This window comes from Prionailurus bengalensis, chromosome D2, assembly GCF_016509475.1.
Source record: "Prionailurus bengalensis isolate Pbe53 chromosome D2, Fcat_Pben_1.1_paternal_pri, whole genome shotgun sequence".
Taxonomy (NCBI): domain Eukaryota; kingdom Metazoa; phylum Chordata; class Mammalia; order Carnivora; family Felidae; genus Prionailurus; species Prionailurus bengalensis.
In genome coordinates, this window is record NC_057351.1 from 1883550 (window position 1) to 1899326 (window position 15777).

Sequence of the window (15777 nt, forward strand, 5' to 3'; positions counted from 1 at the left end):
GTTGAGGGCGTGAATCCATTCTCGGGCCCGATAAGCCCTAACCCACTGGAGCATCTGACCTCCTGCACCTGGACCCAGGTTCTCCTCCACCTGCAGCTGGGCTCGGGCTCGGAGGGTGGTCACCTGGGGCCCGTGGCAGCGTGACATGCTTCTTGGAAACCTTTTCCAGCAGAGGGCACTGGTGCCATGAGGAAAGGACGTGGGTCTGGTTTGCTCAGAATTGCCTTCCGTGCTTCCCGGAGCTGGTTGCCACGCCCCTTTGGTTTTCCTTCTGCTTTCCGGGTACTTCCTTCTCATTCTCCTTTGGCGGCTCATTGCTCCCCACAACGAGCTTGTGCTGGGATCTTCCACGTGTATGGGTTTGGCCTTCTCTTCTGATCCCACTTTCTGACGACCTCGTTCATCCCCGTGGCTCTAAACACCCGTGGGCTAGTGGCTCACACATGCTTATCTCTTTCTCAGGCCACTTCCCCCAATTCCTATTTGCATTCCCACTTGAATCCTCAATGTACGTTTCAAAATTACGTGCGCCCGACACCCGAGCTTTGGACATCCTGAGTACCTGCTGAAACCTGTGAAGCCCCGTTTGACCTGACTCCCCTCCATTCCTCGGCCCTGCCCACGGCAGCTCGCTCTATCACACACCCGTAGGCGGGCTCTTCCTCCAGATCTCTGCGCTGGTCTTGCTTCTGCCTGGAAAGTTCTTTCCCAGCTGTGTACATGGTGCACACCCATTACAGGGGCTGTTGGAGTGGAGCAAGTGCTCTGGACTTGCTTTCCAACCTTTCTTGCTGCTGTGTCAAGGCTTGTGACCCAGGCTCTTCAGCCTGATACTTCCAAACTCAATTTTCCATCAGGGACAGGTAACTAGCTTCATTCATCATTCATTCATTGATGCATTTTCAGTAACTTCCTTACTAGTTAAAATTCTGTGAAGTGAATTGGGGCATGCTTTTCCTGGATGCTTACCCTCCCAATGAGGTTATCTGCTATCCTCTAATTAATTATGTTTTTGCTTAACTCAGATTGACCCACCTTGTGTTGCTTGTAACTAAGAATTCCAAAGACCAAAACAACCGTAGTAAGCAAAGCACTCCTACAAATGTATGACAAAGAACCAATGGCACAGTAGAGAAAAAATGTCTGGGAAGATTTATTAATATTTAAAATGTACATCTTATTTGGTCCCTGATAACTTTTTTTCTGAGAAGGCACTTGAGGCGGAGGTCAGTTTATGAACAGGTAACAGGAGGGTGGTTACGTCATCAGCGCTTGTAGTGACAAAATGAGAGAAACTGAATCATCCACAAGAAGGAGCCCTTAACGCCTGTACCCTGGCTGCACCACAAAGCGTTATGCACCTGTTAAAAAAGAATTTTAATTCATAAGTCCTTCCCCAGAGGAAAGTGAGAAAAGAAATTGCATAGAAATATGAATACTGTGATAACTATGTTAGTAAAAGTGTCTGTCTGTTTGTATGTTTTAAAAGGCCGATGTATAATTTTTATCTATACATTGATAATGTACATTAGTAAAGAATAGTTATCATTTTGTGGGCGTCCGGAATTTAAGGAGCAGATAGCTAACACATGACTTAAAACCGTCAATGGGCAAAACGAGCATTATCACTGGAGACTCCTGGTCAAGAAAAATGATCAGTGAGTCACGGTACCAGCAGCAGGAGAAAGTGCCATTGGCCCCTGTCAGACTTTGTAAAATTTCCCTTCCCATTTGCAGCCTCCCTTGTCAAGGGAACAACTACTGGACAAAGACGTAGGCAGATGTCACACAAGCCGGGTCTTGGAAACATCCTGCCCTTCTCTAAGGTGCTTTCCTTTGAGGCTTCTGATGGTTTGGGGGTGTCTTGAGGGCTCATCTCATATTGCTTACAAACCGTGTGCATGCGTGTCTGTGAGTGTATGTGGCGTGTGTATTCGTGTGCGTGCGTGCATTTGTGTGAGCACGTGCATTTGTGTGCATGATGTGTGGGAGTGCGTGTGTGTGTGCATTCGTGTGCGTGCATGCATGTGTGTGTGTTCCTGTGTGTGCAGCCATGTCTGCATGTGTGTTTGTGTGTGTGCACGTGTGCGTGTTTGTGCACATGTGTTTGTGCGTGTGTGCATGTCTGCATGTGTGTCATGCATGCACGTTTGTTCGTGCGTGTGTGTGCACGTGCGCATGTGTGTGTACCTCAGCCCTGTGCCATCTCCCCGAGCGGCCAGCTGCTGGAGTCCTGCGGGTGTCCTCTTGAGTCATCTTTGCAAGCTGCTGCCCAGGCCTCCTGCAGCTTCCCCAGCCCCACTCGCCCGTGGCGCTGCCCGGCCCCACGCTGACGCCCTGTCCCCATATGACCGCGCCCCCACCTCTCGCCGCGGCGTAAGATGCCGCTCCTGGAGTCTGGGTCCCGGGCAGTCTCTCAAGAGATCCACTCCTTCTGTTCCCCTCAGCTCAAGAAACAGCCCGAGGAGTGTAGTTGGTACTTTAGTTTCCTTATAACCATCAGTTTTCAAGTAAAAATAGATAAAAGTGTTTAAAAAAAAATAGCAGTAAAAAGCCTTCTTCCTGTCTCGGCATAAATTCTAAGAACCATATCTATTTGTCACAAAAAACATTAGGCATCCAGCTTTGAATGTTTCCTTGCGCTCTGTCAGAACAGCCTATTGTCCAAATACGAAAGAGAAACAATAAATTCCTAAGGGACTAATTTACATATATGTTACTTGACTATTTTGAATTAAGTGTTTTTCCAGTCATCAATACAAGCACAACTATGTGATTTTCCTGAAGTTTATGTAAATGCTATCAAGTTTCATTGCATCGCGATATGTGAGAGCTGTTAGGGAGAATTTATTTTGTGCCGGATACCTCTTGAACTTTTTTTTTTTAATCTACATGAATATATATATATAGTCCTTAAGGTAAACTCTGTGTGGAAGGCAGTATTATTATTGTCCCCACTCCATAAATAAGTGTTGTGAAACTTGGAGCGATGCCCAAGGGGGAACCAGGCTGTGCACACGTTCAGTTCTTAAATGACATGCTAGCATCCCTGGCCTGGCCAGACCCCCCTAAACATAAGAACAGGTAACCTGTTTCTATTCTTCTCTGGGGAAGATGAGCCCTTCCCGCACATAACGCAACAATGCTTATAAGAAACGCGTGAAATGCAATCATATTTTTAATCATGTATGCAAAAAAAAGAAAAAGCCTTAAATCCTATTCAAAACTGGAACTACATTTTATATCACCTTTGGGGATCCTTTCCACAAACCCAAAGGTGTAGAGATTGAGCTAAAACTGTGTTAAGGGTTTAATCTCAAAATATTAAGATTAATAATATCTTAATATTATTAATATTAATAGTCATCACCTTGGGTACGTTATTTAATATGACTATGGTTACTGACAGTTAAGCATTATTATTCTTATTATTAAAAGAGTATTGTCTGGTCCAAGGTCAAGCAGAAGTCAAAAATAAAGCACGGAAGATATTCTGGATGATTCCATTCCTTTCTTGTGACTATGTATCCCTACAGAGCATAAGTTAGCTGAAAAGCAACCAGTACCTAATTAAGACAAACTTTTCAGCATAAGTGGGATAAAAAGTGTCCAGTTGAGTAGATTAAACTACAACTAGATTAAGGGTGCAGAAATGCCCTTAGAGTTTTCAGTGTCATTATATAGATGCCCCATAGAGGAGAAAGCTTAAAAGTTAGGCTCAATTTTTTTAGGTTCTATATCGGCATGGAAACTATAAAGACTGTCACTTTGTCACAATCACAAAGACTTATTAATGGCATCCTGGCCTCCCCAGATCTCTTGAAGGCTGTAGGTAACGTTCCCCAGATTAAGGGGAAACTTCCCATTGAACCCCAGAGCCCAGAGACAGAAGCAACACTGTGAGTATGAGTTCTGTGCCACAAGCCAGGAGGGTTTTCACCCACACAGAACTTGTCTTTCTGGTGCACGACTGCTGTGTCACTGAGATGCTCTGGAGGAGCAGGAAGTCTGGTGACTGGGACTGCCAGGCCTTCTTTCAGATGCACGTTACAGAGAGAGTTTAGTCTCCTGGATGGAGCGAGCTCATTGGGTAATTTTCCTGGGAAGAGGGAGCCTGCTTTGGTTTCCTCTGACTGGTGATGTGACGTCTGATTCCACTCGTTTTGTTGTGTTTTCTGCTGCAGTTGCCATCAGTAGGTGAAAGGTTCGAATCAATATGACCTGTGCTTTTAACAGACCTAGGCAGCTCAGTTGATTTCCCTCTAACACCGCCACGTGTCTGGGCCGGGATCTGGTTGGAGGACATATGTGTACATGAACGTGGTTTTACTGCTGATAAAGGATGTCTTGATGAACAGTCGACGTGGAATTTAGAAATTGCGCAAATGCACTGAGTTCTTGGCACTTCTTCCATGGACCAAAACGCGGGTTGCATGCATTCAGACAAAGACAGAAATCTTTATTTTTTAATGTAAAGTAAGCCCCAGATTTCATGTGAAAAAGTCAGTTTGACATACTGATTTTGTTTTTCTAATTGGCTCAACGGGAAGGCAGGCTGTTGCTTTACTCCTGGTCCCCATACGAGGTCAGCTCAATTGTTGGTTATTTATATTGGGGATTATTTATGGTGAGACCTTGATGGCTGTAAAGGCCTGCTTGCAATTTATCACCACTTGCTTTCTACTACCTTAGCTGTCACTGGCCTCACTTAAGGATCCCAGAGGGATACAAGTATTGATTTTTTTAAGCTTTAGGAAACAACACTTATGAGCTTAGTCTCATCTGACATTGATCTGTAAAAGTAATATTTCTCAACTAAGAATTGTCAAAAACACAGGGTGTTCTGGTTATAAGCCAGCTTTCAACTTCGTAAGCTATTTTATTCTGAGAACACTAACGTTCGAGGTGAAAAATGGTCCAAATAGAACAAAAGAAAGGCAAAAGTTGCCACTTGATGAATTAAACATACATAGTTTATCTCACCCCTGACTTAGTAAGTATACGCTTGAATAATTTCCAGAACTATTAGAATGAGAACAAAGTCCACACCACGTCTCTTTGGCAAGGTTGTTAGTGGGGACAGGGACACTGAGGAGCAGACAGGGAAGACACAGAGAGAGGAGTCCCCGCAGAAGACGAGAGAAAGGGAAGTGTCTAATATCCGGGCCTCTACTTCCTGACGCAAAGTCGTATCAAAGATGCCCTTGGGTTCCTCTCGCCTCAGTGTTGAGGTGAATGACTGCTATTTTAGCTTCTGGGGATTTGTTGTTGTTGGTGGTGAAATTTTAGTTATACTCTCTGGTTCCTCAAGTTTAGGCTATTTGTTTATAGAGTAAATATACTGGAAGGTGGGATTTTCAAGTAGTTAGTTTCATCTGACTAGTCAATCCATTCAGTATCAGAAATTGCCTCTGGTGATCTATTGGCCTAAACACTGTGACTGATTCTACCAGTCCTCCACTTCACATCCTTCCCTCAGTCATCGCCTTTCTTGTTCCTACCAGAGAAAAATGTAAGGCTGAGCTACACTTTGGACCATTACTTTAGTCGGATTGATGGCCAAAGGGCGGAACTGTGTTACCAGATTAATTTCTTTTTCCTTCTCTTGTGTATTTTCACATAGACTTTTTGGGATATGGTTTGTTTCTCTCACACAAATTTGATAATTGCTTAACATAAATTGAGTCTAAGAATAAATTTACTTCCTCATGGATGTCTTTCCTGCTGCCCTAATACATCTCTCTTACTAATATCCTGTCACGCAGGCTACAATTTTTCTTTATAACATGTACCATGCTGAGAAGCCATTGCATGCGTATGTATTAAGCAGAGCCCTTTAGTTATTAAAAGCCAGAAACACAGCTTAAAACAGTTAAACAGAGGGATTTCAGTGATTCCTATCACTGTTTAAGTTCATAGATAATACTAGTTTGAATGCTAATATTCAGGTGTTCAAATGCTAAAATAACACACACACACTCACACACGCACGTGCATACACACCCCATTTCCCAAACTCTTCATTTCTCCATCTCTCATTTCCCTAAACATTTAAGCTAATTCTCTCCCCGCTGAAGATAAGCTTTTTCTAAAAGTTGGGATCTCCCTCACTGCCTTCCAGAATCTCCCTCAGGTACAGAGATAAAGGCACTGTCTCTAAGTTCCTGCAAATTGGGGATTGAACTCCAAACACTTTCATCCTTATTGACATGCTTCAGGATCGACACTTCCAGACAAATAGGCACGCTTCTGCTTGTGCCCGTTGGTAACACGTGGGCTGTGAAAGAGGCAGCTTCCCTGCGGAAGGAGAGGAAGGAAGGGACAACCAGGAGCAGAGAGCAAAGGCGTGGGGCTTCTGAGGGGAAAGCCCCAGATGTTCGTCACAGAGGGGGTACCGAGGGGGCAAGGTCAGTTCTGCATCTGATTGGACAAGAGGTAGGTGCTGGTAAACACCTGTGGCTGGTTACTGGTACGTCATAGACGTGCGTTAGCAACAGCATGACTGGTGAGTCACAGACGAATCTCAGCACCACTAAGACTGGATGCTAGTTGATCTTCTCTTGTTCCTTCTGCAACTTTTACTAACTTTGACCTCTGGGATATTTCCAGTTTGCAACTCACAACCGAAAACACACAATGTTTCTTCCATCACAGCAAATTATCAGGCGGTGCTGTTTTCCACCACTCTGTTTGCCAGGTAAGGAGCAATGACAGAAATCTGAAATGAACTATAAACATTTAATGCATTGAGAAGATGGTCGTAATCTATTCTGATGTATTCACATGTGGTCCACATCCCCGCAGACGATCTTTTCTAACGCCCACGCCCAGAGACCCTGCCCATACTCTCTCCCTTCTCTCTGTCTCACTCATCTTCGGAGACATTCCTCCCTCCACCCCCAGAAAATGCATCAAACCTGTGGAGCAGTCTGGAATCCCACACAACCATCTCCCCTTCTGTTTCATTTCCAGCATGATTCCTTGTACTTTGTTGTACATAATTGCATCTAACATGTCTACATTTCTATATTATCTTGAAGGGTGATATCCTTCTTTCTATTTAACGTAGGCGTCGTGCTTGGCAGAGGGAGCGCAAAGTTGAACGGTCATGATCTCCAATCAGGGGAGACCAGACGCCGCAAAGGAAGGGCACCAAGGTGTTTTCTTGTGGTTGGCTAACCATTTGGGGAGTGACACTTAAAACCCCAAAATTACTAGGGATCCCTAATTATAATATGTATTACTGTTTACCTATTTAGAATTTATTCCGTGAATATCTCCTTTCAGTGAAGTTTTTGGACTCCCGGATGTAGCCATCTAAGATAACACAGGAAATTAATAGATCTGTTCAACCCTCATTCGAGAAGATGTGCATATCCGCACACTCTTACCATCACAAGCCAGGGCTGATATTACCAGTTCTTACCAGCGTCCCTGGCTTCAGATTTTCCTTTCCAAACTGCTCTATGCAGTGATTGTCAGATTAATATTAGCACTCAGCTGCTGGAACACCACTCTTCTGTTCAGAAAACTTGCATAAAATTGCTTGCACCTTCTGGAATGCTGTCTCTCTGTTCCTTTGTATAAAGGCTCTTTCTCACATGACCTCCTTGCACCTGCCCCTCCTCTATATTTCTGTGGTCTGAGTCTGTCCCTAAAAGGAATCTTTTCCACTTTGCATATATTCTCACCTGCTTTGTTTACCCATATACATCACATTTCCTTAACTTAGATTGAACTCATGATGAAGGCAAAAATCGTGATTTTTTTTCTCTATGTTTCAACAATCTAGTATATTGCCTCTCACAAATAATGCATTCAAAAAAAGTTTGCACAAGCATGAACAATAGAGCAATGTATTTAGGAATTATTTAGGCAAAGGCATTAAAACACTCTGCAACCCCAGTATGTTTTATTAAAATTCATACATGTATATTGTCTTGACTTTCAAGATGATAGGGCATAAAACATGTGGGTTCTTTGGCTTTGTGTGAAATGCCACCATGTGAATTGAATCAATGACATACAGTTAAATTGTTCAACTGTATTTCAACTAGCAGTACAAAGAATGACAGTATAAAAGGGAGTGAATTGTAACTAGAGATATGAGTTTCGTCTAAAACTATCTAACTGAACATGTTATGTTAAAAAGGAAAAACTACGAGTTATTCTTACTTTTACTTTATAGTATATATCATCAGAGAAATGACTCATGGGAGAGTATATTATGTATATTAAATTATACTTGTTACTATGTTTTCCAGTGAAGCGCAAAAATACAGTGAATTGAGTGTCTCATAAATATAATTATAAACTGACAAGTTCTGCTCATATTGAGACTCCTCTTGGGGAAAAGTTACAACAATAATTGAGAGATTTGAACTTTGACAATTCTGAGTTTTAAATTCCAGTTCTCCACTCTATAAAATAAGTGTAACATTTTCAAAAGTCCATTTGACCTCTCTGATCTTCTAATCCTCAGTTTCTTCATATGTCATGTTGGCATAATAATCTCTTATCTGATAAAGTTATAATGGAAGAAACAAATTAGTATAACACGAAGTACAGATCAAAGTACTTCATAGATTTTAAGCAATCAAGAATGGTATTTTTATTTTAGATATTTTGAAATTGCAAATATTCTCCAAATTGCTTGCGTCTAGTAGAGAGGAACGGTGGCATTCATCGTAATGATAACTATATTAGAAGATCCTATGAGCTGAGTCTAAAAGGGGTTCCAATGACAGAGAATTTTAGAATTTACTGGCAGAAGTGATAATCACAGCCGCTTGACAGTTTTCATGACTAAAAGTAGACTAGTAAAACCAGTGTTAGTCAGAACTTTGGTTATTCAACAATTTAATTATTTGAAATAATTGAATAATAGTTCTTCACTAATCAATATTATTGATAAACTCCCATTAATATTTTAGTATTGGCATTGCATAATTATTTATAATATATAGTACTTTATTCATATTATTGAGTTGCATGTTAATTGTAATATCAGTGATAACTCATATTTAATCATAAGACACTTTCTAATATTTAAGAGTTAACATTCCCTGTAGAAAATTACGTTTCAATGCATGTACTTAATTTTCTGACAAGAGGTATGATAGGCTGATCAATAAAATATTTCCAAGCAAATAAATAGATCACATAATGATACAATTCTGTAGGGGAGGTGAAAAGAATATGTGAATACAGCAAGAAAGAGAAAGCACAAAATTTCTGGATACTGAAAATAAAGCAAATTCAAATTTTTTAAATTGATAATGGCAGGTATTCAATCATTACAGCTTTTAGATTCCATAAATCCTTATGAAAAATGCAGCATTTTTTCTTCAAATTGCAGTATTTAATATTTCAATTATATTATACTAATATTAGTTATATTAATTGAAATATTTTTGCAAATAACTAAAATATATATTTAAATAAAACCTGATTTAAAATCAGGCAAGGAACTACATACTTATGCAAAATAATTTTGTGTGGCTTAGAGCAAAAAAAGAATTTGAAGCCACACTTTGACAACTGTCAGTGCAACAAAATAGTGAAGTAGGAGGTCTGAAATTTGCTAATATATTGACCAAGTAAGACACAGTCAATTGATAGAACCAAATGCCATTAAATAATTAATTGGGGACTATATTTTAATGGTTGAGAAGTAAATATATGGGAGTTGAGCACGCACGGACTCCAAATTTCGAATACTTGTTTTATACATAAAACATTAGAGTGCATGGATGAGTATGTTCTTTCTTTAAAAAGACATGACCTAATTTAAATAGACTTTAATTGCTTTAATTGGTTAAAAAATATCAACATCAAAGAGACATGTCTGAGGTCTCTTGACTTGGTAAAATAATGGAATCCATGAAATTCTGAAAATTGGTCAGACTTCCATGAAGTTGATGAATTGATGTTTTTGTTTTAAAATTTAATGATACACACTTAGCATGATATAAGTGAACTAGGTTTATATTCTGCTTGAAAAGCCAATGCTGGCTGGAAGAATGTGGATCTCTTCCTAAAATTTTTTTTTTTCTGAGTGGAATGAGATGGGGTAAGGGAGTATTGATTTTCCATTGCACATCAGTAAAATATAAAGTTTGGTAAAATTTAGTATTTGCAAAATTTCCAAATGTATACCTTTTTTGTGAATAGTATCAGTACTAGAATTCTTAGAAGGCTTGTTAGTATCTTTCACTACTCCCTAGTTCATAGACTCTTAGAATAGTAGAGGACTTCATAATTCACATAGTTTAAGATTTGGAAACAAAAGTCAGTTCAGAATAAAAGGTTATTTAAGAGACAACAGTATCGAGGCACCTGGGTGGTTAAGTGTCCAACTTCAGCTCAGGTCATGATCTCATGGTTCGTGGGTTTGAGCCCTGTGTGCTGACAGCTCAGAGCCTGGTGCCCGCTTTGGATTCTGTGTCTCCTTCTCTCTCTGCCCCTCCCCTGCTTATGCTCTCTCTCTGTCTCTCAAAAAAAAAAAAAAAATTAAAACCTGTAAAGAAAGAAAGAAGAAAAGAAAGCATATGGACCTGGTCCTGGGCTCCTCCTGGAAGCTCACCCCACACTCTCATATCCCAAGAAGCAGGTCTGTCCATCTGTCTGTAATTTTTATTGAAGTGTAATATATAAACTGTAAAGTGCAGGAACAGCGTTGCTCTTCAATGGACAACAGAAGCACATTACACGTGTGAAGACACTCCTGAGCCCACAGTGCAGATTGCTGTAAATAGAGGACACCTCCTTGTATTGCGTTTAGCTTCGTTGTATTTCTCAGATTTGCATTTTTTACAGACTGGACGTTTGTGTCAACCCTGTGTCAGGCAGGTCTCTTAGCGCCGTATTTCCCAACAGTATTTGCTCACTTTGAGTCTGTGTGTCACCTTTGATATTTCTTGCCATAGTCACACTTTTTCATGGCTATCATATTTGGTATGGTTATCCCTGGCCAGTGATCTTTGGTGTCCCTGTTGTAATTGTTCTGGGGTGCCATGGACAGTGCCCATGGGAGACAGCGAGCTTAACTGATAAACGTGTGGGCTCTGACTGCCCCAGCACCTGGCCATTCCCCTGTTTCTCTCCATTTTGTCAGGGCTCCCCATTCATTGAGACACAACAATATGGAAATTAGGCCAATTAATACACGTACAATGGCCTCTCAGTGTTTGGGAGAAAGAAAGAGTCAACGGGTCTGTCACGAATCACAAACTAGGAAGGAGTCAGCTCAGAGAGCAAGGTGTGTCCAAAGCTGAGACAGGCTGAGAGTGAGGCCAAGTGATGCACCAAACGTCAGCCAAGTGGAGGACCCAGAGGACAAGCTCCTGAAGGAAAGGACAGGTGCTTCTCCAGTGAGCACATGGATGGCAAGAAAGCCACACAGCCTACTGCTGATACGGAGAAAGGTTGTGTGGTCTGGACTTACGATCGAACCGGCCCCAACGTTCCTTCAGGCAAAGCCTAACCTGGAGCAAGGCCCTGCCTCTTCACTTCTGTGCAGGCTGAGAGGTGAGGAGACTGCAGAGGAGAAGTCTGAAGCGAGCAGAGGTTGGATCGTGACCTTTAAGGAGGGAAGCCACCTCCATGACATAAAGGCCCCAGGTGAAGTCACGGTGTATGTACATACACATCCAGCCACCCTCACACTGTCCTCAACCCTCATCGCTGTTCAGCTTCCCTCGAATGCTTCCAATTTCCTAAACACGGGCTTTCCATTTGCTTGTAGACATTTGAATCATCTTAACAGTATTCTAGTGCTTTTTATAATGCTTTTCAAATATTGTACGTACATTGTTTTTTTTTAAGACGTAATACTTTTGCAGACTTAATAGAGTACCACAGTGTGTAAACATGACTTTCGTATGCACTGGGAACATCTCCTTTCTTTTACTTGATGGTGGTATTCACTGCCCCAGATGGTTTAGGACTGAACTGCGTGTCTCTCAAGCATGCCTGTCCTCCTATGGCCATTTATATACATCTTTTATACCTTCTTCTAAGCTGTCGTGTTTTTTTTAACTTTTTAAAAATGTTTATTTATTTTTGATAGGCAGAGAGAGATAGAGCGTGAGCAGGGGAGGGGCAGAGAGAGAGGGAGACACAGAATCCAAAGCAGGCTCCAGGCTCTGAGCTGTCAGCACAGAGCCCAACTCAGGGCTCGAACCCATAAATCATGAGAGCATGAACCTGAGCCAAAGTCAGATGTTTAACCGACTGAGCCTACAGGTGCCCTTAAGCTGTCTTTTGATTAACTCGGTATAGTCATTTAATAATTTCCAGTTTATTGTTATTTTTGATGGATCGTGCTTTCTGTGTCCTGATGAAGAAGTTTTGACTACCATAATAAGGTCATGAAGATATTCTTCTATGTATTCTTATAAAAACACTACTATTTCTTCTTTCATATTTAGGTAATGACCTTAAACAATTTTTCTGTAATAGGGGTAATTGTTACATTTTTTTAATGGCTTTGTTGTTGTTGTTTTCTTAACGATACATACACACATTTATGTACACTTGAAAAGCAGGCACAACTGCTCTCTGGGCTCAGAGTCAAACTCATGTCTGCCCTTTGGCAGAGGGATCGTGGTTGGCTGGGTTCAGACCCATCAAACTGTATGATTTTAATTGTTGTACTTCTCCTTAATTTATTTTTTGATGTAAACTTGCATAAATCATAAAAGAATAACTCCTAAGAGAATATCAACAAAATGCGACGTGTGGAACTAGTATGCTGATTCACATAAAAGTACCAGCAAAATAAAATTTGTGGGACGATTAGGGAAATTTAAACACTGACTTGTTTAATAAATAATAATAGGAATTATTGTTATTTATGCCATGATAATGCCTTTGTGGTTATTTTTTTCATCTTTTATGTTTTATGTTATTTTTTAATTTTTATTCTTTATTTTAACTCTGGTATAGTTAACACACAGTGTAATGTTAGTTTCAGGTTCACAGTATAATGATTTAACACTTCCATACATCACCAGGTATTCATCACAACAAGTGCCCTCCTTAATTCCCATCACCTATTTCACCCTCCCTCTGGTGACCATCAGTTTGTTCTCTATATTTAAGAGTCTGTTTTTTGATTTGCCTCCCTCCCTCTCTCTTTTTTTCCCATTTGGTCATTGGGTTTGTTTCTTAAATTCACATATGAGTGAAATCTTATGGTATGTATCTTTCTCTGACTGACTTATTTTGCTTAGCATTGTTGCTTTCTGGTTACATCCACAGTGTTGCAGATGGTAAGCTTTTTAATCACAGAGTAATATTCCATTGTGTGTGTGTGTGTGTGTGTGTACACACATCACATCTTCTTTATCCATTCTTCAGCCGATGGGCACTTGGGCTATTTCCATAGTTTGGCTATTGGTAAACAATCCTTCTATAAACATAGGGGTGAATGTATCCTTTTTAATTAGTGTTTTTGTATTTTTTGGATAAATACATAGTAGTTCAGTTACTGGATCCTACGGTACTTTATCTTTAATTATTTGAGGAACCTCCATACTGATTTTCATAGTAGCTACACCATTGTGCATTCCCACCAACAGTGCATGAGGGTTCCTTTCTCTCCACATCCTTACTGACACCTGTTGTTTCTTGTGTTGTTGATTTTAGCCATTCTGACAGGTGTGAGGCGATATCTCATTGTGGTTTTGATTTCCATTTCCTTGATCTTGAATGATATTGAGCACATTTGGATGTTGAGCATCTTGGCCATCTGGATGTCTTCTTTTGGAGAAATGTCTGCTCATGTCTTCTGCCCATTTTTAAATTGGATTATTTGTTTTTTGGGTGTGGAGTTGTGTAAGTTCTTTATATGTCTTGGATACTAATCCTTTATTGGAAATGTCATTTACAAATATCTTCTCCCATTCCATTGGTTGCCTTTTAGTTTTGTTTATTGTTTCCTTTGCTGTGCAGAAGCTTTTTATCTCGATGTAGTCCAATTGTCTACATTTGCTTTTATTTCCCTTGTCTCAGCAGACATACTTAGAAAAATTTACTACAGTTGATGTCAGGTAAATTACTGCCTGTGCTCTCCTATAGGATTTTTGTTGTTTCAAGTCTCACATTTAGGTCTTTCATTCATTTTGAGTTTATTTTTGTGTATGCGGTAAGAAAGTGGTCCAGTTTCATTCTGTTGCATGTTGCTGTCCAGTTTTCCCAAAACCATTTGTTGAAGAGACTGTCTTGTTCCCATTGCATATTCTTTCCTCCTTTGTTAAAGATTAATTGACCATGTAGTTGTGGTTTACTTCTGGATTTTCTATTCTGTTCTACTGATCTCTGTTTTGATCACTACAGCTTTGTAGTATAACTTGAAGTCCAGAATTGTGATGCTTCCAGGTTTGTTTTTCCTTTTCAAACTTACTTTGGCTATTTGGGGTCTTTGGTGGTTCCTTACAAATTTTAAGATTGTTTGTTGTAGTTCTGTGAAAATTGAATTGGTATTTTGACAGAGATTGCATTTAATGTCTAGATTGCTTTGGATACTATAGCTTTTGGTACTGTAGGTATTTTAACAATGTTTATTCTTCCAATCCATGCACATGGAATATCTTTCCCATTTGTTTGTGTCATCTTCAACTTCTTTCATCAGTGTTTGATGGTTTTTATACAGGTCTTTCACTTCTTTGGTTAGGTTTATTCCTATAGTTTATTATTTTTGGTGCAATTATAAATAGAATTTTTTTCTTAATTTCTATTTCTTTTTTTATGTTTATTTATTTTTGAGAGAGAGATGGAGCATCAGCGAGGGAGGGATAGAGAGAGAGGGAGATACAGAATCCAAAGCAGGCTCCAGACTCTGAGCTGTCAGGATGGAGCCCAAAGTGAGGCTCGAACTCACAAACTGTGAGATCATGACCTGAGCCAACATCAGATGCCCAACCAACTGAGCCCCTTAATTTCTATTTCTGCTGCTTCTTTATTAGTGTATATAAATGCAACAAATTTCTGCACATTGATTTTTTATCCTTTGATTTTACTGAATTCATTTATGGGTTCTAGTAGTTTTTTGGTGGAGTCTTTTGGGTTTTCTATATATAGTATCATGTCATCTGCAAATAGTGACAGTTTTCCTTCTTCCTTACCAATTTGGATGCCTTTTATTTCTTTTTGTTGCCTAATTTCTGTGTCTAGGACTTCTAGCACTATGTTGAGTAAAAATGATGAGAGTGGACATCCCTCTCTTGTTCCCGACCTTAGGGAAATGCTCTCAGTTTTTCCCCATTGAGTTTGATGCTTGCTGTGGGTTTTTCATACATGACCTTTATCAGATTGATATATGTTTCCTCTAAACCTGCTTTGTTGAGGCTTTTATCATGAATGGATGTTGTACTTTATCAAATGCTTTATGATATGGTTCTTATCCTTCCTCTTTTTGATGTGATGTATCACATTGATTGATTTGCAAATATTGAACCACTCCTGCATACCAAGAATAATCCCAATTGATCATGGTGAAATTTTTTTTTCTTGATGTATTGTTGGATTCAGTTTGCTAGTATTTTGTTGCAAATTTTTGCATCTATGTTCATCAGAGATAGAGGCCTGTAGTTCTCTTTTTTAGTTTTGTCTTTATCTGGTTTGGGTATCAGGGTAAGGCTGACCTCATAGAATGAATTTGGAAGTTTTCCTTCCTTTTCTGTTTTTTGGAATAGTTTGAGAAGAATAGGTATTAACACTTCTACAAATGGTTGGTACAACTTGCCTGTGAAGTTGTCTGGTTTTGGACTTTGT